The sequence below is a fragment of the Odocoileus virginianus genome, chromosome 1 (genome assembly GCF_023699985.2).
Source record: "Odocoileus virginianus isolate 20LAN1187 ecotype Illinois chromosome 1, Ovbor_1.2, whole genome shotgun sequence".
Classification (NCBI taxonomy): domain Eukaryota; kingdom Metazoa; phylum Chordata; class Mammalia; order Artiodactyla; family Cervidae; genus Odocoileus; species Odocoileus virginianus.
In genome coordinates, this window is record NC_069674.1 from 90,349,440 (window position 1) to 90,374,194 (window position 24,755).

Here is a 24,755-nt window from a genome sequence, read left to right on the forward strand (position 1 = left end):
GTTTGGGGAACTTTTCTTTATCAAATTCTCTGTAACATTGGAGTAGAAAATATTTCTTTTCTCAACCATTTTCTTATTAAAGAAGGTACTTTTAAAGTCTGCAGACTTATTAGCACAAATCTTTATTTGTTGGATGAAAGAATGAATTTAATTACAATATCTTTATACCAATCTTCTGTGTATCTGCACTACCAATTTTAGTGTGAATGTGGTGATTTAGTCACTCAGTCGTGTCTGACCCTGTGACCCCATGGACAGCAGCCCACCAGGCTCCTCTGTCCTTGGGATTCTCCAGGCAAGAATAACTGGAGTGGGTTGCCATTTCCTTCTCCTCTAGGTTTCCTATTACTTAGGCTTTAAACATTAAATAAGTATGACCAAGAATCTATAAACCACTATAAAATTCTGGATATGTTTTGACCAAAAAGAAATATAGACCCCATTCTTTGTCCACTTTTCCCTCTCAACTTTTAAACACTGACATTTAATCCTAAAGCACGATATACTCTTCTTAGATTGTCTTCCAGCCACAGAGCTGCCAGTAGAAGTTCTGTCAGATCCTCTCAAGGCCACTGGACTTGGTTAAAAGTGGCTCTTTCCTAACAAGATATATGGATAACATTGAAGTAAACCCTTCAGTAGTGTGAGCGTTTTCCTTTGAAATAGTGGTCATGCGAAGAAGTTTGAGCTTTCTTGAGCTTTTACTGCTGTGTGAACTTATTTTTCTCCAACTTTATGGACACAACAGCCTATTATGTTGATTTGATTTGATTCTCTAGTCCTTGGCACTGGGGCTATCGCGTCAGGTGATGACTCGGTTATCTCTACTCACGGGACTGCAGGGGAAGCCAAGTAACTGGATGTTACTGCTCCATCTTTCAGAAGGATGTTTTTGCCTTCTTCAGTTGCTCCACATTTTTGTTTCCTTCTTGGGTGACCAAACCTTGTTTTCCTTTCTCAAAGCTCTACTTTTATTAACAGTTTTATGTCAGATTAAAGGCTAGTGCATTAGAAGGTTATCAGCTAATCAATAAACTTCAGTCATCCCATCTAGTGATAAAGCTGTTTCATTGATCAAAGTGGAAATTTAGGCCCTTAGCTTTTAAATGGCAATTTCAGGTTTGAAGAATGTGCTTGTGGAAAGTATAGCCCTATTTTCTTACGTGTATTGAGAGGCAATCATTAGAGTTTATGAAGTGTGTCTGATGTACACATAAGCAGATCCACATATAAAAATGTCTATCTGGGTTTTATCTAAAATATTTTTTCTCATTTTTCTTACTTTTTTTTTCAAGTTCTAATCAGTAACTCTTTCTCTCTGTCTCTCTAAATGTATAAAACCTGTTTTTGTCAGAACTGGCATTATGATGTCTTCTAAACCTCTAAGGTGAATTTTCAATAAATGCACACATTGAAAAATAAAAAGGGTTCAAATGCTATAATTGTGACATCAGGGGAAAAAACCTCTTATTTTCCTATTAATTAAGTTATTAAATGGATAATAGTTTAAGAATCTTAAGATTTGGCATTTTTATTTTGGTAAAACGTAGCCTTTTCTCTTGATTGAGCTCCTACCATTGCTTTTTTTTTTTTCTCCATAATGAAAAATAAGTGTAGCCAACAAATATTCATACTGTCAGACATTATGCTAGATGCTATAGAATGAAATTTAAAAACAATATTAGTGATAATACTAATCTATTTGTTTAGCAATTTAGAATTCATAGATTATTTTTACACTCACATCTCATTTGTACCTTGCAATAGCCCTAGGATTTAGGCAGAGCAGACAACTTCATGCAGGTTTAATGAGATTCCTAGTCTCTTAGATAGTGAATGGCAGAACCAAAACTTATCTTGTAACGTTTTCTCTTATACCCATCAGAACAAATTGCAATAACCTGTCATTCATTGAAATGCTATTACTGGACACATGAATTAAAAAATATAAGTATTTTTGTAATATGAATATATACAAACATAAATTTGTTTATATAATAAGTTAAAGGAAAAATGGAAAACGTCCAAAAGTTTCTTACTGTGTATGGATGTCTTCTAATTTATAACTTAATATCCAAAATAAATCATATATGGAAAACAAAGGTAGAATAGACAGCCCTTTAAGTTCCCTATTACCCTATGAAAATCACCCTCATACTTTGAATTGTAGAAGTGTGGTTAAGTCCTGTGTCTACATAAGCCTGTAGCTTCCGGAATCCTGGATGTTTGATTAACAAAATAATGAAGCGCTCCAAAGAGAATTTTTAAATTTTGATTTGGAACACTATTTCTCTTTGGACATTGTATAATTTGGCCAGAAAAATGTTCCAATATTGTGCTGAAATTAATTGAACACTACATTTGGCATTTTGTCTGGTACAACTTTTATTTATATTCATTCATGCTATTTTATAGTATTAATGCTGAAGACACTAAATACTTATACATATACATGGTATACTTACATAAAATATGTAAGTAATAATCAGTGAGTGATAAACTACTGTGCCGTTTTATATAAGGGACTTGAGTATCAGGATTTTGGTATTCACAGGTGAGAGGGGATCCTAGATATAATACCCTGAGGATACCTACAGAATGATTGTAATATGACTGGAACAGAGAAAGCCCTATGTACGGTTTTATTCTATATACACACAAATATATATGAAATACAGAAAACACACAATTCATGTTATTGTTCAGTTGCTAAGTCGTGTCCGACTCTGCGAATTCACAAACCGCGGCACACTAGGCTTCCCTGTCCTTCACTTTCTCCCAAAATTTGTTCAAAATCATTGCAGTATTTCCCAAATGTACTCATTTTGAATAACTTACCTTTATGTATTGTGTGTTTTGTTTTTGCCATATTCAGAAACTGTATCTATACCTCCTTACTTAAAAGGTTTATTTAAACATACTGTAAATTTGTGTAAGAGCAATTTGATCTTTTAGTATGGGTTACACTAACAGTTCAGTGCATATCCACAGTGATGCTGTCAGGAGACACTTGGAAGTGTTTGTACAAACCTATTGTCATTTTGACCATAAGGATTCATAAACAAGGTTGAACAGGAAACATTTGATACTTGAAAAAAAGGCCTGGTTATAGGATCAGTTAACATCTTATGTTTAAGATTATGGGTTATGCATTCTGGTTGATCAAGGACACCCTAATTTGTGGGTCTAGCAAAATTGCCTGCATTTCAATGTTTTTGTTGGTTTTGAAGTTGATGTATTCATTGAAAGGGAAAAAAGTGTTGATTTTTCAATTAAGATGCAACCTTTACAATGCAAAGCAATAATAATTATAGTGTTCACTCAGCCTGAAGAAAATATTTCACCAGTTAAATAGCAATAATCAAGATGAGAACTATATTAGAAGGGTACTAATTTTATGATCATCTCTTATTTAAATAATAAAAATTAACCCCCAGGACCTTTGCTGTAACACACTGCTTGTAGAGAAAGCCATGTTGGCTTTAGATAAGGCCTGGGGAAGCACATTTGAAAGTTAATTGGTTGCTTAAGTTGTGAATAACCTGAGGTTACTATATAATAGAATTATATAATATAATAGAATATAATATATAATTCTATATATAATAGAATTCTTATAAAATAGGATGAATGAATTAGCTAGGGAGTGACAACTTCTACCAGACCAGTTGTGTTTGATCCATCATTTGGACTCTGCATGCTAAATTTAAGAAAAGTAGAATCTAGCTGTATTAAAAAAAAAAAAACCCTGAAATTATTAACATTAAATGATTGTCAAGCACTAAGTAAAGTAAATATCTTAAACAGTAGCTGTAATTTCACAAGGTGACACAATGACTTTGAACCCCAAATGTCTAGGTTCAAATCTTAAGTTGCACAGTTTACCATATTTGGGATCTTGGGCCAGTTATATTTGTTAAGCCTTGTATGTAAAGGGGAAAGTAAATGGATTGATGTAATGGTTAAATGAGGTATCTTATGTCAAGATTTTGGTATATGGGTTAGTATTTGATAACTCACTATCTGTGTAGAAGGAAGACATTATCAGTGTCTATGTTCTTTTGAGGCCAGAGGATTTCTTAAGCTACCAGGGACAGTTTCAGGATCATAGGGCTGATAATACAGTTTAAAAGAATTGAAAATGACTGCATTTGGTTGACCTAGTGGTGAAGAAATTTCATTTGTGTTGTCATTCTTGCTGCCTAACACCTGCTGGTGATACACTTATCCTAGACAGAGATCATGAATAGATTGTTCTGTAAAAAGTAAAGATCTCACCCTTTTTTCCATTACCAACCCCAAAGGAGAGAGCACTACAGATGTAGCAGTGTTAGCTTATAAAATCGTGAAAGATCCTGTGCTTTCTCTAGTTTGTGTGGTAGGTTGTCTATGCCCGGTGCTTGAAGTATTTCCTCTAAGAAAGATAAGCAGTGTATTTATGACTCATAATTGGAAAAAAAGGTAGTGGGACAGAGGAAACCATTTTTTTTTCTTAATATGTGTATTTTACTGAAGTATAGTTGACTTATAATGTTTCAGGTACACAGCAAGGTGATTCAGTTATACATATACACATATTATTTTTGAAATTATTTTCTATCATAGGTTATTATTACAAGATATTGACTATAGTTCCCTGTGCTATACGTAGATGGAACCATTTTTAAACCATGGTGAAGAGCGATCCTATTTTAGAAATTGTGTGAATTATTTGCACAGATATGGTGCCAAGATAAAGACAGACAAATATTTAAGTCTTTATTTATGTACAATACAGTTTTTGTGCATAAAGGTATGTTAAAAAACAAAACCAAATCGTCATCTTTGAATTCAAAAAACATAGTAGGAAATTTGGAAGAAGAGGGTGAAATATGCCTGGGATGGTTAAGATACAGTAGAGTGAGAAGTTAGCGTAGCAACTAAGAGTGTACTGTAGGTTTTGGAGTCCTAACTAGTTAGGCTCAATATCTTAATCTCCTACTTTTAGCTGAGACCTTGGCAAGTCACTTAATCTCCCAATACATCCATTCCAGCACTTCCTGGAGCTTACAAAAAGGCTCTCAGTGGTAAAGATGCTATAGATGTGGAACAAGAATAAAACTAAACAGGGTATTCATAATTAACATCATCATTATTATATAAGAATAAATCCTGCATGACTAACAATTAAAAGAATGCTGCATAAATTCTATAGCTTTTTTAAAAGTAAGAGATTACTGTAAATTGGAATAGTTAAGAATGCCTGCATGAAGAAAATGAAACAGGACCTGGAACTAGAAACTCAGATCCTTAGAATAAAATGGCCCATGAAATGCAGTGAACCTGGAGATTATCCACCCTTCATGGGTAGTAGTAGTGAATGCTTGCTCGGTGCTTCTTGTGTGCTGGCTACTTTTCTAAGCACTTTATACATACATACATATATATATATATATATGTATATATATATTCATGTATCACTCTATGTTTACAACAACCTTGTGTACTGTGAGCTATTATCTCCTTTTATTCAGGTGGGAAAATTGAGGCACAGAGTAGTTAAGTGGCTTGTTTATCATCATAGAGGTTGCAGATCTAACTCTCAAGTTTACACCCATAACCACTCTCCTACACTGTTCCAGATAGAGCTTTGTGCCCGAACTAATGTTACTGGGGCAAGAGAATTTGCCAAGGTGACTAGTAGTTGATGCCCAAGTCATTAGGTGCTTAATCCTCCTTAGTGGTGAATTTTCAATATTTCTGTGCATCCAGCACTCTAGTTGGCTCTTCATGATGTGTATGATTTCCCCAGTCATGATGGGAGGACCCATTAGATTAGACGAAGGCCAGGTGTTAATTTCTCTGCAGGAAATCTGAACATTCTCTGTCCCTTGGGAAGAAAGGCAGTTGTATTTGGAGATTAGGTGTCATTGGATAGCAGGAGATATGGAGTTTGAAGGTCAAAGTAAGTCAACATTTGTGAGTCAGTGAAAATCAATCAGGTATATTTGGGGTTTATTCCTAAGGACAAACAGGCCAACCTGGAAATTTATAAGCATGCAATTAGATGTCACATTATTGAGGAAGAGAAAGTAGAAAGAAAAAGACAAAGGGGCATACATAATATATATATATATTTTGTACACATGTTTCAGCAGATAGGCACACTGTCATTAGTTATATTTAAAAAACGTACATGCTAAGTAATGCACCTCTATCAGAATTGTTTTAATTCTATCAGTGGAATCTAATGTGGTAAATCCAAGAAATGTGCAGTGGCTAAGAATTTAAATGCATGCATTGTAACAGGAGAGGGGAATTAAGCTTTATCTGACTTAATACTTATCCCTCTGCACACCCTCAGTTTACAAAGCTCCTGTTAACTTCAAAGGGGTGAGGTGGAGAATGCAAACCAGGCCTGTTATGTTTGTGATCATACAGTTGTTTTGCAGGTGGTGTCCATGTGTTTCTCCAAAGCTCATCTTTTTTCTTTGCACACATGAAAAGAATACCGAGTCCTCTTTCATCTTCATATTTTTCTAGTTTCTTGGAGCTATCCATTACAAAAAAGGGCTAGAAAAATTCTTTGTGCGTTTCGGTGCTAATATAAGCTGCTGAATGTGTTAGCTGGTGACAGTATTTGACACACCTTATAGTTACTTTACACCTGCAGTTATAACAGATGCATTGACAGAGCTCTGTGTACTAAAGAATGAGGTTATATTTCAGAATACAACATATAATGGAAATCTAAAAGAGAAGTTCATTCTGCTTGTGAGTTTCTTACATTGTATTATGTTGGTAAATCATTAAGGGCTTGGAAAAAAATGCTGTTTGTTGTCACTGTTTGTCATCCTCTTTGATCACTAAATGGTAGGAAAATGATCATTCCTGTATAATTTATGATCAGCAACAGGCATTATAATGTTCGTTTATATTCACATGGGCTTGCTGTTAACATCTAAGCATCTCAAAAGGCAAATTTTATAGAGATGGTTCAGGTTGACATAGCAGCAGATAGAGTTTTGACAGTTTTCAAAGAAAGCAGTTAACATTAGAATATGTTGATTGTTTGGCTATACCACCTCATTTAAGCAAGGAGATCCATTTATATAGACCTTACATCTTTAATTTTTAAAATCCACAAGGATTAGTAGCTAATATTTAAGTGAAATTTATGGGAAAATTCAATCCAGTGGATAATTTATTAACTGGTTGGTGCATCTATATATTGTAACATAAAGACTTGCCTTGTGCAAGGATTAGTATGATTTGATATGTATTTTAATGATGTGCTTCCCTGGCACCTCTGATGGTGAAGAATCTACCTGCAGTGCAGAAGACTCAGGTTCAATCCTGGAGTTGGAAAGATCCCCTGGAGAAGGGAATGACTTAATTTTTAAAATCCACAAGGATTAGTAGCTAATATTTAAGTGAAATTTATGGGAAAATTCAATCCAGTGGATAATTTATTAACTGGTTGGTGCATCTATATATTGTAACATAAAGACTTGCCTTGTGCAAGGATTAGTATGATTTGATATGTATTTTAATGATGTGCTTCCCTGGCACCTCTGATGGTGAAGAATCTACCTGCAGTGCAGAAGACTCAGGTTCAATCCTGGAGTTGGAAAGATCCCCTGGAGAAGGGAATGACTGCCACTCCAGTATTATTGCCTGGAGGATTCCATGGGAACCTGGTGGGCTACATTCCATGGGGTTGCAAAGAGTTGGACATGATTGAGCAACTAACGCTTTCATTTTCTTTGATGTTACCACAGAATTCTTTGTCAAAATAGAAGTAAAAAGATTTATAATATCGAAATATTGCTTCCTTGCTATGATTTTCTATTTCCAATAATACCTGTACAATACTTCTATCCAGTTATTTCCAACATGTTTTGTTTAATATGGTAATCTAATTTCCCCTTATTTGCAGTTAACAAGTCAAAGTAAAAAAAATATACATTGGAAAGTTGCCATGATGTTATTGGCTCTGGAGCCAAATTTAGTAACTGGTGAGAAATCTTGGTTCTGTCAGATAGGGCAGTTTCCTGAAGGACCAGAACGATCTTATTACATGGTGTTTTCCCCTGTAATGTGGCCTCCAGGATGCAGTTGTGGGATCCTGCAGTAGAAAGGCTCTAGGGTTGGAAATAAAGGTACAGACGTTCTTCGGGCTAGCAGCTGGGAAGCTACATCAACAACTCTATGAAGTGTAATAGAAATTGGGGGATAATTTTCAACACATTTAAGAAGCCCTTCTGGAATAGTGTGAAGAAGATGAAAATTAAGGAAATATCTTAGGTGTTCAGCGTGTATAATTAATGAATAGTTGCATAATACTTGATTTCATAATTTTAGCTATTCTAACAATTATATATCCCTGTATGTATTAGTTGCTCAGTCGTGTCCAACTTCTCTGTGACCCCATGGCCTCTATCCATGAATTTCTCCAGGCAAGAATGCTGGAGTGGGTTGCTATTTCCTTTTCCAGGGTATCTTCCCAGCCCAGGGATCAAACCCAAGTCTTCGGCATTGCAGGCAGACTCTTTACTGCCTGGGCCACCAGGGAAGCGTGTTATGTATATGTACATCATATCAACTAAGTCATATTTAATTGCGAATTTATATAAATGTGTCTTAAAATAAATTGGGTTGTGGGGTATAAAAATCGGATTTAAGAAATTGTATATCCATGGATAAAGTCCTTCTCAGTAACTGTTCATTGTGAAGACTGTGAGAGTGTACAAGGGTAACCTCTTAAACTCCTTATGTAATATTGTGTACTGACTTGGTTCATTTGTGATTCATAACTACCAACTGTTACACTGATTAAAAATTAAAGACATGTTCCTGTAGGAAAAAAAATTATAATCTATCATGTAATACATTTTTGTAAGAAAAACATATTCAAAGGAAGTAATCTATAAAAAATGAGTATGTTAAAAAAAATTACAGAACTCACTTATAAAATGCTAATATAATTCTGAAACTCTATTCCAATAACTGTTTTCTTGGGATTATATTCTTTATTTGTGGAAATGAGATATGTGTATACACTGATCCTTTACATTTGCTTCCTGCAACATTTGAAAGTAAAATCAGCTCCTTATATACAGTATTTTATGTGATATCTCTTGATTATTTATTTCATGACCATGATTAAGCCTATTCAAGGCTTTCTTGGTTGGTTTTCTTTACTAGCCTTTGACTTGTTTGCTTATTATACTAATGAAGGCTGGGTCCTGTGTCAGAGACTTTTATAGTTATTGTTTTGATATCACTGTTATGCTACAGACTTTTTAAAGTTTATTTTTTATTTTTGCTATGCTGAGTCTTTGTTGCTGAGTGGGCTTTTCCCTGGTTGTGGCAGGTGGGGGCTACTCTTCATTGTGGTGTGCAGGCTTCTTATTGCATTGGCCTCTCCTGTTGTGGAGCACAGGCTCTAGGACATGTGGGTTCAGTAGTTGTAGCCCATGGGCTTTAGTTGCTCCAAGGCCTATGGAATTTTCTGAGACCAGGGATCTGACCCGTGTCCCCTGCATTGACAGGTGGCTTCTTATCCACTGCACTCCCAGGGAAGTCTCTGTGCTATAGATTATTTTAAGTTGATATTTATTGTTAAGAAATGGAAGAAAAGGCTTGATTGGCATCTGGAGATGCCGATGATCTTGTCACAGTTTTGAAAGCAGACACTGCTACTTAGCTATGATTCTTATTTTTTAAGAAAATCTTGATGGATTTCCATAAGGAAATTTGACCAATAATATTATCTGCTATATGAAAAATAATGTGTAGTTTTCTAAAGGTTTCTACATAATAAACAATTTTTTTCTTCCTAAAGATTATTTTGAGGTTAAAAAATGTGACTCCCCAATCCTAGTATTTACTTTTATCTCTCATGCGTCTCCCTTTCTTGGGGAGCATTCTTAATCTGGTGCAGTTACATAAATATTTTTCAAGGTAGGCAAGATAGAGTGCAAGCTTTTCTGTAAAAATGATCATTTCTTATGGAAAATGCTCTAGAACACATTGAATTAAATATTACAGAGCATGTTTAAAGAAAATCTCCAAATTTATTTCTGGGGAGAAGTTATAAAAATTTTGAGCTACATAGTGGGTTGATTTAAGTAAAATGTGTCTGTGGGATTTACCCTCATTAGTATTAACAGCTGTAACCATTGAGGCCAACTGACAGATGATTTCTTCTTAAGAAGGTGTTTATTGTCAGGAAAATTGCAAAATTTCCTTTGTAATTACTCTATCTTTGTTACTTTGGCAGCCTGTAAAGTTTTATTGGCATTTACTGAAAGGTAATTTTTTTTTGGCTCTAGCCAGCTGCCTTTCTTTTTTGGGCAAACTTTCCTAGCTGTGGTGTTCAGACCATATTTTCAACTTTTTCTGCCTATGGGGTCGTTTTGAACAAGGAGCCAAGTGGCAAATAATGTCTGAATTTTTCTCAATCATATTTTCAGGAGAGTGACATCAGAATACTGAAGGTGTACTTCAGTCATTTGAGTCTTGACTCCTGCTTATCCAGTGTATCATTTTGGTACTAAAGTGGTCAATTTAAGACCATGCAGATTGCAGACTCTGACTATTTTCACATACAACCTGGAGGAAAAGTATGTTGAAATTACAAATCAAAAGTGAGGATTCACTAACTTGAAACAAAATCGAATCTTTCAAGCAGTGCGGGGTCATCAAATCAAAATGGAAAGATTCTTTTGGGGAGGTTACTATTAAAAGAAGCAAGGCCCAAACATTTGAAGAAATAGAGCTATGATATAATTTTTTAGACTTGTGGGTGTGAAATATAGGTTTGGAATTTCAGTTGTCTTCTTGTGGATATTCGCTCTATAGGTTGTGTACCATTTTTCATACCTCTGGGCTTATTTAAAGACTTTTCTAGTTCATACTATTACATGTGAGATGAATTCTAAATTTAGAATTGTACTGCTCTAGTTTTGAAGACCATGATAATAAATTAATTTAAGCAAGTCTTTGCATCACTAATTTTTTATTTCATTGCTTAAAAAAGAATACTGGAGAAAAGTGGTTATATAGTACTTAGTTTCATAAAAACTTATTTATTTGACTACTTGTTCTTAGTGAGTAACAGTTATAAATTATAGAAAACTGCTGGTCTTTTTAGTGATTATTATTCCAAATTGATGACAGGCATATTAGTAATTGGCAGTCTTCTTTGGCAATGAAATACCATATTACTTTTGTTTTTTATGTTACTATCATCTATAGGGTAATTAATATAAGTCATTCAGTCGTGTCTGACTCTTTGAGACCCCATGGACTGTAGCCCACCAGGCTCCTCCATCCATGGAATTTTCCAGGCAAGAGTACTGGAGTGGGTTGCCATTTCCTTCGTTCTTTTCTATTGTCTCTTGTCTGCTTCCTTTTTTTAATCAATTGATTTCAATGACTATATTAACACCATTTTGAACCATTTGTTAGAGATCTAGTCTGCAGGGGCTGGCACTCTGGGGGGTGTTCTTGAGAGATGGAGGAGTCAGAGGTGCAGGATAGAAAAAGCCCACCTTTCTCTGTCCTTCCTATAAGAAGGACCCGTCTTCATGGTCACACAGTAGTGAGGACAGAGCCCCTTTGGCGTCTGGGTATTCTAGCCATCTGTCGTGGCCACCCTCAGAACTTCTTCATGCTAGACTGAGAAACACCAGGTAGCATGGGCATCTTCCAACTCAGCTAGGAATAATAATAGATCCTGCTCAGCCTTTTCCAAAAAAGTGTTGTCCATTATTTGAAAGAAATCACAGAATTACAAGGTAGGGAAGTAATATTTATTTTTGTGGTTTAATAGGGCTTAATGAGTAACCACATCAAAGCATAGTGGAACAGTTTCTGCCAAAGAGGCATCTTCCATATATATAAAGGTTTTAATTTGGTAATTGATGAAAGAGGGTGGTTTTTGAGGGGTGCAGGTTTGGGTGGGTATCTTGATTCGGAATGCCATTTCAATTTATTAGATCTGTTTCTCAAATAGCTGCAGCTTGTTCAGGTTTGATTCCTGCCAGCTGGATATGAAGACTCTCTGTTTGGGCTCAGTATGTGGAATCTGTTTCCAAAAAAATAGTGTCATGCTGCTTTCCATCTACTGGACCAGTAGGGGTAGGAAGATCTGATTTGAAGCCAATGCAGAATGCAAAACTGATTAGATTTGGATTGGTCTAACAGGAGGCCTTCTTTTCCCTGTTCTTACCCTTTTCCAGATGGAAGAACCAGTTTCCTTCCAGGGCACTTTCTCCTGGCAATTAGACTGTGAAGATGAGGTTCATTTAGCACTGCTACTGCTCAAGTACTATTATCGTAGGATTAGGCTTTAAAATTTAGAGGAATGCATCAACACTGTTTGTCCGAGGTCTCTTTAATTTTCAATTAATGGTGCTTGTAATGCTTTTAGGAATATAACTTTTTATCTTTTGATTCTACTTTTTGTTTTATCAATGTCTTAATAATAACATTACTTTCCATCATCAACTGGAAAGTAGGTGGTCCATGAAACGCCTTTTAAAGCATCAGGCATTTTAAAATGTTAACCATATGTTCACCTTTCTAATGTGCACTATGTACCCTCCCTTGAATATAGTAGATTACACCCAATTTTGCTTTTTCATAGTGATTAAGGCCCATTATGAATTCCAGTGACCACCATTTGCTAAAATGCAGTAATGCCCTCAGTTATTATTGAGGTACTTAGGTGTGGCCTCAGAATGTTGTACTCTCTGAATTCGTATATCAAATCTTTAGATTTTTCTTAGATATTAGTGTACAGTTACCACCCAGAGTTACATTTTAGAACTACAAGGTTGCTTAGTTTGATGCTTTCATTTGGAGATTAGGAGCTGAAGCTCAGAGAGGTGGCATAGTATGCCTAGAGTCACACAGCTAGCTAGCAGTGGGGTGGGAACTAGGTCCAGATTACTTGATTCCTCATCTAGTGCTCATTCTACCAGGCCATGCTGTTTGCTTTTTCCTTCTCTCAAGGTACCTTCCTTACAGATTCTTCTCCACGTACACATTTTTTGCTCTTAGTGAGTAGTTGACTTAGTGTGAAATTGAAAACAAGTTGAAATAGAAAAAGTCGTGCAGTAACACTCTGACGGCTGAAGTCCTGCTCCTGTCATCAGTCACTTTACTTCCTTGAGTTTCAGTTTATCCTCTGTGAAAGGAAGTGGTTGGAGTCATAATGGTAATAACCAACATTTTCCCAGTGCCTACCATTGCCAGGTACTATTCGAAATTCTCCTTTGCATTGCCTCATTGAATTCTCACACAAACTCCACATGGAAGGTCTGTGATAAGCCTCATATTACAGAGGGAGAAACCAAATCTTGTAGTAGCTACCTGGTTGACCAGAAGTCCTTAAACTAATAAGTAGCAAAGCCAAGTTTCTTCTCCATGCTCTTAGCCACCGCTGCTATGTTTCTGGATGATGTACATGCTCTCTCAGCTGTCATGCCTAAATATTCTGGGTTTGAATAATAACTATACCAATAGCAAATATTACTGAGTACTTACACACTGCATATAGAGTGTCCTATTTATTTGATCCTGTCAGCAACTCCACAAGTCGGTTGCTGTTATCCTGCCCATTTTTTATAGGAGAGTAAAGTGAAGCACAGAGGCTTGCTCAGTTTTACTCCTGGTAAGTCAAAGTGGTGGCAGACTTTGAAACCTGACAGATTTAAGTACCTGCTACCTTTGCCACCATGCCTTACTGCCTGAGAAGGGTACTTGAGTACCTAAGCCTGAACGTGATATGAGTTTTATATTTATTTTTGCTGATTAGAGGTAATGTGTATGTGTCTAAGCACGCGCACATCCACCTGTAGAAACACACTCACTAATGATTTCTTAGCTATGTGTTTGGTGAGATGTAGAAAATACTCGTGCCCAGCCTAGAAATGAGGGAAGTGAATTTAGTGCAGGAGATAATGGAGTGTGGAGTGGGAGCTATGGTGAGGACTGTGGCAGAGAGGAAAACACAGGTTCTGGCTGAAGAGGAAGCTGATAATGAGCTCAGTCTACTTTTGAGGCTGGAAAGTGGAATCAGTGTTGCTGGATATTGTGTATTTTTTTTTTTTCTAGAGAAGCCAAAGTTTTGGATTTTTAAACCAGAAAGAGATTTTGAAACTGATTTTTAAATGATCTCAACTAACTGAAATTATCTGAAGCTCCTATGTGAATCAAATAGAAACCCTCTGGTTTAGACCATTAGTACTGCGAGGTAGATGAGTGATCTTCAGGTGAGACAGAGTTGACTGCATCATGGTATCACCTCTAATTTTAGAAGAGAGGATGGGTCCCATACCCAGAGGTATTGTCCATCCTCTTCTGTCTGTTAAATGGCATGATGGTACACTGATGTAGAGAGAGTTGAATTGTGAAGTGTACCTCTAAGAAATAACTATCTTATGAGGCTGTGGAACCTTGTCAGAGGCTTTACTCTGCACACCCCGAGGATTCCTGGCTTCTGATTTTGACTCTGTCCTCGGCACTGGTTTTCATGTCTGTGGACACCACATCTGATTCTGGATGAGGCCTTGAGGTGTGCGGGCTGACTTCTAGGACTTTTATACACTCTGTCCTCTCTTTTTATTAGGTATGTGCATCCCCTGGCAGGACCATTTAGGAATCCCTGTAGTGGAGTGTGTAGTCCCTATAACTGCTAGGAGTTTGGTATTAGGAAAAAAAAAATCTGATTGTCCCCTTATGAGAAACGTGTGGCTTCTCTGAGATTCAGTTCTGGTTTCCAAGCTGCCCAGGAAGTTCCTTGCAAGTGCTGAGTATTTACTTTCAGTAGCAATGTAGGGACAGATTAATGACTGTTTGCCTTCCTGCAATGTGCTCCTCCTAGCACAGCGAGGCTTGTTAGGTGATTTGCTCACTTCTTGTCTCTGTGTCACATTCTGGTCATTTTCACAATATTTCTAATGGTTTTATTATTACTATATTTGTTATGGTGATCTGTGATCAGTGATCTTTGATGTTACTATTGTAATTGCTTTGGCATTTTTTTTTTAGCAAAAAAATGTATTTTGTAATCAAAAGAGTAGCTCCTCTTTTTTATCTTTTTACCCATTTTTGTTGTTTAGTCACTAAGTTGTGTCCAACTCTTTGTGACTCCATGGACTGCAGCAAGGCAGGCTTCCCTGTCCTTTACTGTTTCCCAGAGTTTGCTCAGATTCATATCCATTGAGTTGATGATACTGTCTAACCATCTCATCTTCTGCCACCCTCTTCCCCTTTTGCCTTCAATCTTTCCCAGCATCAGGGTCTTTTCCAGTGAATCAGCTGTTTGGAAAAGAGTCATACCCTTAGGACATTCACTTATGATTCCTTTAGCACAGAGGTTTCTGGTAGACATATCAGCTCAGTCCGTAAAACTTGATCACATCTAATGTTTTCAATTCCAGAATTCTGGGATCCATCATAAGGGGTGAAAATCTCCCTTAGTGCACCTTTGTGATTGTTACTGCCCAGAGTTCTGTGCGCTGCCAATAACATCAAATGACCAACTAGATATGGTGTCAAACCCCACGGATAATATTCCTTTTAAAAAACAGAAAAAAATGCACATCAACTTGCTGTGCTTTGGTCTAAATTTTTGTCTCAGAAGTATAGGTGAATCTATTTCCAGATGCTGCAAATAACGGAAAATAATGGAAAACGGGAATCAGGGTCTCTGTCCTTAAAATGTGTTTCAGTTTGCATTTTGATAGCGGTTTAGAAATGTTATCGCTTGTTTTGTCACAGACATAATTCACATCTTTCTTCGGGTACTGTAAACAAGAGAAATGGTTTAATGGCCCCATAAAGGCACTCTGCTGATAGCTGAGATTAGGCCCTTTAGTAATGGATGTCAGTGTGTGTATGTGTGAGTGGTATGTGTCCGCGGTGGGGGTAGGGCGAGCTTGAAAGGGGTAAATGTACTGGAAAAGAATCTATGAGAGGCTTAGATGCAGCCGAAGTGCTTGCCGATTTTCTGTAAGTCTTGGAAGATGGATTTATTAAGCATGTAACACTATTGTCTTTATTTGTACACAAGCATTCGCCTTTGCTTCTGGAATTTAACCCTGTACTAATTGAGGTCATTGCCACCCATTTATCACTTGGAATTGAAGTGATATTAACTTAAAGTGAATGCTTTTCATCTGGTGAGTGTATTCCCAACTACATATATTTATATAAAAGGCTACATGCATTTTTCATGCCATACTAGCGTCTAGCCTTAAATAACCTAATTTATGTATACCATTTACTTTTTCCCCTTTTTCCAGAGACTTTTTAAAAAATTCACTGCCATAGCCAAGTGAAATTTTTTTTACAAGTGCTTTAGTGTCCACAGAATGATTTGTTTTGACTTTCTCAGTTATATTTTGTAAACAAGTATAGAAAACTCTCCGCATTATACATAACCATGGTCTAAGTAAATGCTTTGAAATCTCTCAAAGCACACACATTTCTAGTGTTTTAGAGCCTCAATAGCATGTCATTTTTTCACCATCATGTTTGTGTATGTCCCTGTAAATTGGCCACACAGGGCTGTTTATCTGATTTGGAGAGTCAGAGTAAACACAGGGTTAATAAAGCAAACTTGAATGTCCCTTGTTAACTAACTTAGCGTACCCTAATACTAGGAGGTGTCACTATGCCATCTGTCCACTTTTATGTTTTCTCTTTTCTTTTTCTTTGCAGACCATAATCTAGAATAGGGATCAGCAAACTTTTTTTTTTCCTTTTCCTGTAAAGGATCAGATCATAAATATTTTAGATTTGGTGGGTCAAAGGGTTTCTGTCACATATACCCCCATTGTTACTCAATGTAGTCCTAGACTCTACATAAATGAATGAGTGGAAATGTGTTCCAGTAAAACTTTACCAGAACAGGTGGGAAACTGGATTGACCCATGGGCTGTACAATATGCCAACTCCTGTTCTAGATTACCGGAGAAGGCAATGGCACCCCACTCCAGTACTCTTGCCTGGAAAATCCCATGGATGGAGGAGCCTGGTAGGCTGCAGTCCGTGGGGTCTCTAAGAGTCGGACTCGACTGAGCGACTTCACTTTCATTTTTCACTTTCATGCATTGGAGAAGCAAATGGCAACCCACTCCAGTATTCTTGCCTGGAGAATCCCAGAGACGGGGGAGCCTGGTGGGCTGCCCTCTGTGGGGTCGCACAGAGTTGGACACGACTGAAGTGACTTAGCAGCAGCAGTTCTAGAATTCTGTTTTTTTGTTGTTGTTCAGTCACCAAGATGTGTCCAACTCTGCCACTTAAGCACACCGGGCCTCACTGTCCTTCACCATCTCCTGGAGTTTACCCAAGTTCATGTCCATTGAATCGCTGATGCCATCCAACCATCTCATCCTTTGTCGCCCTCTTCTTCTGCCTTCAATCTTTCCCAGCATCAGTGTCTTTCCCAGTGAGTCAGCTCTTTGCATCAGGTGGCCAAAGTATTGGAGCTTCAGCTTCAGTATCAGTCCTTCCCGTGAATATTCACGGTTGATTTCATGGTTTGATTGACAGGTTTGATCTCCTTGCTGTCTGAGGGACTCTCAAGAAATTTTTTCAGTAGATCATTCTAAGATAGATTTTTTTGAGCAGCCCAGAAATCTCACCATCAAAATCAAGAGATTCTCATCAAGGCTCTAAATTCCCAGCTAATATTGATTCAAGAACTACAGATGTGTTCAAAGATGTAGTTTTATTTAGATAAGTAGTTAAAAATGTGATGTGTTTCTCTTCCCCGGGTAATTGTTTTGTACTCACAGAAATTACTGCTGTATTTCACTTGCATATATGATAAGAGTTGGGAGGAAAGCAAAGTGAAAGGTCATAGCTGAGACAACTTATCATTGTATTTATGCTCACTGTCCACATAGAGAAGGGGACCCATCCTTTGTGACATTTTGGTTATCAGAGTCACAGGGAAGCTTTAGTTGTTACATAGCAATATTTTTCCTTCAGTGGAATATGAGTGGTGTGAATTTTTAAATGCCTTTGGTCCCAGCAATAAATTGAAAGAAGGCAGAATGCCTAAAAGCAAGCATGAATGCTTTGAGAAGTGTTTTCATTTAGATGCAAGTGCCAAGAATATATTATTAAGGTTATGTATATAGAAATGTGCATTGTATACACATGAATTAATCAAACTTGAAGACTGGCTAATATATTTATTAGAACTTTTCTTAAAAAAAAGGCAATGTTATGAAGCTCTAATTGTACTTCTGTGAGCTCTTGATGGTAGGACTTACTGTTCAACTTCTGTAACTCCACATGCCCTGCCCCTTAGCAAATGGCGTAATGTCTAGGCCAGTAAGTGGATGAATTAATGATGAAATACATGGATAAAGAAACATCTGATATAATGTTATAGTGGTTCTCATGCATGACGGAAATCTTAAGTGTGCCTACACAAAGTAAATTTTAATTGTATGGTCAAGGGTTCAAGAGTTGCTGCCCAAAGCCCAAGGCTTTAATTCCTACCTATAATAAGTTAGTCCTAGGCTTTTAGTTAGGCATGAAGCTTAGCTTCTTTATGCCTCTTTAACAATTTTTTTCAAAATTGGAATGCTAATGTCATTCTTGTCTTGAATGATGAGAATCTAGAGTTGTTGAAGATTCTTTGAAAACTTTATAATGCTGTGTAAATTTGAGTTTTTTGAGGCTTCATAGGAGTGTTTTCTCTCACTATTCCAAATTTAATGAGAGTTCAATATATTAACACCTACAGTTAAGCATATTATCTTTCTTAAATTTACTTCATGTTCACTATAGAAATATAAACAAAAACTGAATTCATAGATTTCATTGTTTATTGTCTGAACTAACATGAACCAGTCAATCATAACATGGTCTGTTTTCAGTTTAGTAGTACCAAAAAAAAATACTTCAGGGTCATGATTATTTAGGAAATGATTCTTCTATGAGCAAATTTTTAAATTCATTTTCTACATCAATGTTGTAGATGTTCGCATATGACTTATCATATGTCTACCCTGAACCAAGGGACTTCCCTTGATGGCTCAGTTGTGAAGAATCCGCCTGCCAATTCAGGAGACCCAGGTTCAATCCCTGGGTCAGGAAAATCCCCTAGAGAAGGAAATAGCAACCCACTCCAGTATTCTTGTCTGGGGAATCCTACGGACAGAGAAGCCTGGTGGGCTATATAGTCCATGGCATCACAAAAGAGTCGGACACATCTTCGTGACTATACAACACCCTGAACCAAAGACTTGGTTGTATGCCAGCATTGTTGCATTTGGAGAGCCAAGGGCCCTACATTCTGTGCTCTAGGAGAATGATGACAGGAGTGTGCCTCTCGTCTAAAATGTGGACAGGAAAAAATATGGAAGCCAAGATGATGCCTCATAGTTCATTGTTACAAAATGAAAACAATCACTAATCTAGCAAATACTTTATGATGAATACCATAACCCCAAGTAAACTTTGTGAATTAAGAAGTGGTTAAGTTTATTTTGGAAGTGCATTTTTTAACGTCTTGGTATTTTGGAGCTCTTAAATTTAACCATTAGAGGAACTCAGTCATTATAAGTCAGCCTTAAGATGTGGTTTTAAAGGTCAAGCCTCCATCAAAGCAAAAATGCAAGATGCATCTCTTGAGAGTTCTCTTGGCTTCTCTTAAAAATCTGATTGTCCGGAGGAGTTGCAGGTCATAAAAGTTTGCATGGAAATGTGGCTGAGGAAGTCGGCAGATGAATGATATGAATTGTCTGAAGTCAGGAATAGAATGTAACATACATTGGGAGCCACCACTTGCTTGTAAATGAAGTGAAGGAGTTAACTGTTGATTTGATGCACTTGAAGAAGAAAAGATTCACTGTAATTAAAACTGCAAACAGCACTGATGCCTATAGCCCTCTGTTGCTGACAGAGGCAGGACAGTACAGTAAGCGAGATGAAATGTACGATGAAATGTGCCTAGCAGCCTCGGCAGCAGGCTGGAGCCATGTTCAGCGAAAGTAATTTAATTAGTGTTGATCATGACTCCAGATGATGGTGATTTGATAAGGAATAATTTAGTACTTAACAGCCTTTTACATGCACCAACTCCATGTGGGAAGGTAAAGCAAATTGCACAAAATGAATGTGCTGCTTCCACTTGTGCCCGTGCCAGTGAGCTGGAAAACTGCCTGTTCGCAGACGCTCAGACTCTCAGCCTTGTGATGAAATACCCAAACCTGGTCTCCCCTCTGGACGGAGTCTCTGTACTACTCTTACCGAAGAATAAAGAAGTCATTTTTGAGATCTAAGGTCACAAGGAAGCAGAAGACTGAAAATGAGGAAAATAAAGTTGCTTTGGTTCTTGTGCAAAAGATTGAAGATCTCAGGTTAGCTCCTTTTTTCCTCCTCAACACAGCAATTAAAAAAAAAAAAAAACACAGCATTTGGCTTATGTTTAGAAAAAAAAAGTCACGGTTCCAAGAGCCCACAGCGATGAAGAGGCCCACACACGAAGAGAGTGCAGGAGCCCTAAACCTCTTGGAGAACCTGTGAGAATCCTTGAGTGTTGGCATCTAACAGAAGGGAAGACATTGTTTGACTTCATTTTTTTTTAATTCTTTTCAAGTCTTGGACCTGTTTCAGGGCAGCATACACTGGATCCAAGTGTTGCCAAGATCACTGTGGATCTGAAATTTGTCTGGTTATGAGAATCACCTAGAAAATTTTAAAAGATAATGCTGATCTATATACCAGCCATAGTGAAGCAGAGTTCCTGGGAACGGTGTATGAGTTTGCTAGAGTCCCCATTTTTGTTGTTGTTTAATCGCTAAGTCATGTCAGATTCTTTTGTGACCCCATGGACTGTAGCCCACCAGGCTCCTCTGTCCATTGGATTTCCCAGGCAAGAATACTGGAGTGGGTTTCCACTTCCTGTTCCCGGGGATCTTCCCCACCCAGGGAACCCGCATCTCCTGCTGGGCAGGGAGATTCCTTATCACTGAGCCACCAGTGAAGCCCGGGGCTGCCATTACAACGTATCATAAACAAGGTGACTTAAAAAGTGGAAATTTATTGTCTCACAACTCTGGAAGCTAGGAGTCTGAGATGAAAGTGTTGGCAGGGTTCTGATGGCTATGAGAGAGTGTTCTTTGCCTCTTCCCTAGATTATGGCAGTTTGCAGGCAATTTTGGCAGTTCTTGGCTTGAAGAAGCATCCCTCTAATCTCTGCCTCCATTATTCACATGGTATTCCCACTGTGTTTCTCTATCCTAATGCCCTGTTAGTAGGAGGACACCAGTAATACTAGATTAGATTCCACTCTAATGACCCTATCTTAACTAGTTTTCCAAATAAGGTCATGTCTGAGGTGGGACTTCAAGTTAAAATTTGGAGGGGACACAGTTGAACTAATGACATATGGTTTTGTTTTTTTTTTTCCAAAATTTCCCTGAGTATTTTGATGATTGGCCAAATTCGGGGATCCTCTATTTAGGGATCAGCTTCCCTCTGAGTACACTTTTGGTATCCTTATGTTCTTTCTTCTGTGGTCACTCCAAGAAGTTCTTGGGGCCAGTCTGAAAGCTCCAGATAGTGTATCTACAAGGGTGAGTTATGCTTTTTTGCTTCTAGGTTGATATTAATGGACATTTTGATAGGAGGCTACTGTCCTGTTAGAAGTCATTCCTGATGGTACCCCAGAGTTATCATCCCTCCCCTGGTTCATCTGGAATTATTTATCCTGTGAAGTTGAAGCACATTGTCAGATGTCTCTACTGGAACAGGAGGCCAGGCATTTTCAAACATCTCGATTAGTAGAGCGTTGCTTGATGTTTCTCATTTTTAAACCTTTTTTTGGAGCAAAACATTTATCTCAATGCAAAAATCTTAAGTGTAGAACTTAGTGAATTTTACATATGTATATGCTCGTAATCACTGTGTAGAGCAAATATAAAATATTTATAGCTCTGTAGAGAACCCACCTGCTAGTGCAAAAGATGCAGATTTGATTCCTGGGTGAGGAAGATCCCCTGGAAAAGGACATGGCAACCCACTCCAGTATTCTTGCCTGGAAAACTCCATGGACAGAGAGGAGCCTGGCAGGCTACATTCCATGGGGCTGTGAAGCAGTCGGACATGACTTAGTGACTAAACATCAACATTAGATTACTAGTTCCCTCTCTCAGTCATTAACACGCCCATCCACCAGCGGAAGGTTCTCTCGCTATCAGGGTGGTCTGTTCTTCAAACTCCTTTACCACATATTCTTTAGTGCTTGTCTGCTTTTACTCAGCTTCCCATCTGAGAGACGTTCTACGTGTCACCAGTGTGTTCCTTGTTATTCTTGTGGAGTATTCCATTGTATGAATAAGCCACACATTATTTATCCGTTTTTCTGCTAATGAACATTGGAATTTTTCCAGTTTTGATACTATGAATAAAGCTGCTATGAATATGTCCTTTTGGTGAACATATTCAGCCCTTTCTCTTTGATATCCGCCTAAGAGAGTCATTACTAGATCATAGGGAGGGTTTATGTGAAGACTTGGTTGATACTGCCAAGAAGTTTTCCAGAGTGTTTGTATGTGTGTGTGTGTGTGAATTTATACTCTCAGTAGCGTATATTTGAAATTTCTTATTGCTTCAGGTCTTCTTCATGTCTTCATAATGCCAATCTTTAGCCATCCTAGTCAGCATATAGTATAACCTGACGTGACTTTATTTGTAATTTCTTGATGCATAAAGATGAATATCTTTTCGTATATGCTCATTTTGTTGCTCATTTTGCTATTTGGATATCTTCTTTTATGAACTGCCTATTTGAATCTTTTGCCCAATTTTAATTGGGTTGTTTCTTTTCTCACTTTGTAACAACTTTTATTAGGTTGAGTATGATATCTTTGATCTTTTTATAGCAAGTAAGTTCTTGGTGTATGTAGCTTAGTGTCTTGAGGAAGAGAAGTTCTTAATTTCAATGAAGCTTAATTCATAGATTATTTTCTTTTATGGTTAATGCCTTTGCATCCTGTTCACTAATCCTTTCCTATTTCATGGTCCCAAAGACTTTTAAAACATAGTAATATTGAATATAGTAGTCTCTGATAATGTCTGATATTTTGATAAACATGATCAACTTTGCATCGTACTGCCAATTTATTAGCTTTTGAGATCTTATCCATTTTTATTCATACAAATTAGTTCTGATCTCTCAGGTATGATTTGAGTTCCTTTGATGTTGGTACTGCTTTTTCTTAGGAAAATATAAAACCCAATACTTAATCTAAAGTGCTGAACTTAAGGTATGCACATTTTGTTGTATATGTTCAAGTAAGTCATAAAGAGTTGAAAACTATTTGTTAAGAAAGCAGCAAATGTATGATTAATATATTACAAGATTTCATTATGCAGTATTTTTCATTCTAAGAAGTAGGATATACACATACACATACATATGCAGAGGGAAAAAAAATTTCTTAAAGGATGCTACTTTAAATACTCTGTGTTTTTGTTTCATAATTTAAAAACATTTTATCTTGTGAATTTAGGATTTAGATAAAAGTACAGAGAATAATGTAATGAACTCCCACTGACCCATCAGTCTGCTTTTCACATTTATCAATATTTTTCTATTTGATTCTTCCCCTACACATCTTTTTCTATATTATTTTAATGAAATTCCAGGACTTATTTTTTTATCTGTAAATATTTTATGAAGCTTTAGCTTTAAACCTTTTTATTTATTTATTTTTTTGGAACAACTGCCATTTCATTATTATATTCAACAAAATTAACAATAATTTCTTACCTTGTCCACATTGAAATGTCTTACTCATTGGAAAGTTGTCTCTTTTAGTTGTTTTGTTCAAATCAGAATCCAAGCAAATCCTCATGTTATGAAGTGATTCCTGAGGTTGTAAAGCCTCTTTCATCTTAGCATTTTTATAAATTATTACTTTCTAACTTGGTAAAGTTAATGAACATATGTACCATTTGCATATGAAAACACATAGTTTTCCCTTTGTTTCTGTTCCTCTGACTCTTTACTCTGAGTAGGTATATTAAACACATTAAATTAGAAAAAATACTTTGAAATAGATCACTCAGTGAAATAATTGTATTATTATTTATTAAGTTTTCCTTAGACAACTAATTTAGGTGACAAATTTGTTTTCCACAGTGCTTCAGATGTTTCTTGAGTATCACTGAACATTTCAGTCAAAATTATGTGCTTATATTCACAAATTTATTTTCTTGGAGCTTGGTAGTTCTTGATATCAATTTCTTATACTTAAATTATCTATGACATTCAAGCTAAAACAAGTTTAAAATGCTGTAATGTTATGCTCAAGATTGAATGGCATCGTAAACCACAAAGTTTCTCTTGTCTTATCTTCATTTATAGTATATCTACTTAATATTTTGTAATTTAATATCAGGTTTTACAGCGTTGGAATAGCTATCCACAGTGTGTCCTTCTTGGGCTTATCCTTGATTATTCATATCTGTGCATATTGTATGAAACTAAAATTCATTCTCATGTCTGTTTTTCCTCTTATCTTTTTATTTTTTCCATTTTTACTTAAAATTCAGTTATTCTGAGGATCTCTAGTATATATTTTTTCAGCTTCATATAAAATAACAAAAAATATATAACCTTATTTATTTTTTGGTTTGAGAGATATGATTCCAACCTAAATATACATATTTCTTCATATTTTGTGATATTGTCTTTATATTGAACAGTAATGACATGACAATGTCATATGAAA

At 36.7% G+C, this 24,755-nt stretch overlaps 1 protein-coding gene across 11 annotated transcripts in view; it reads left to right on the forward strand.

Annotated features, from left to right (window-relative positions):
• The window catches only part of ETV1 (ETS variant transcription factor 1), a 95,826-nt gene that overhangs the window by 25,685 nt on the left and 45,386 nt on the right, over positions 1–24,755 (forward strand). The window lies entirely within an intron of this gene.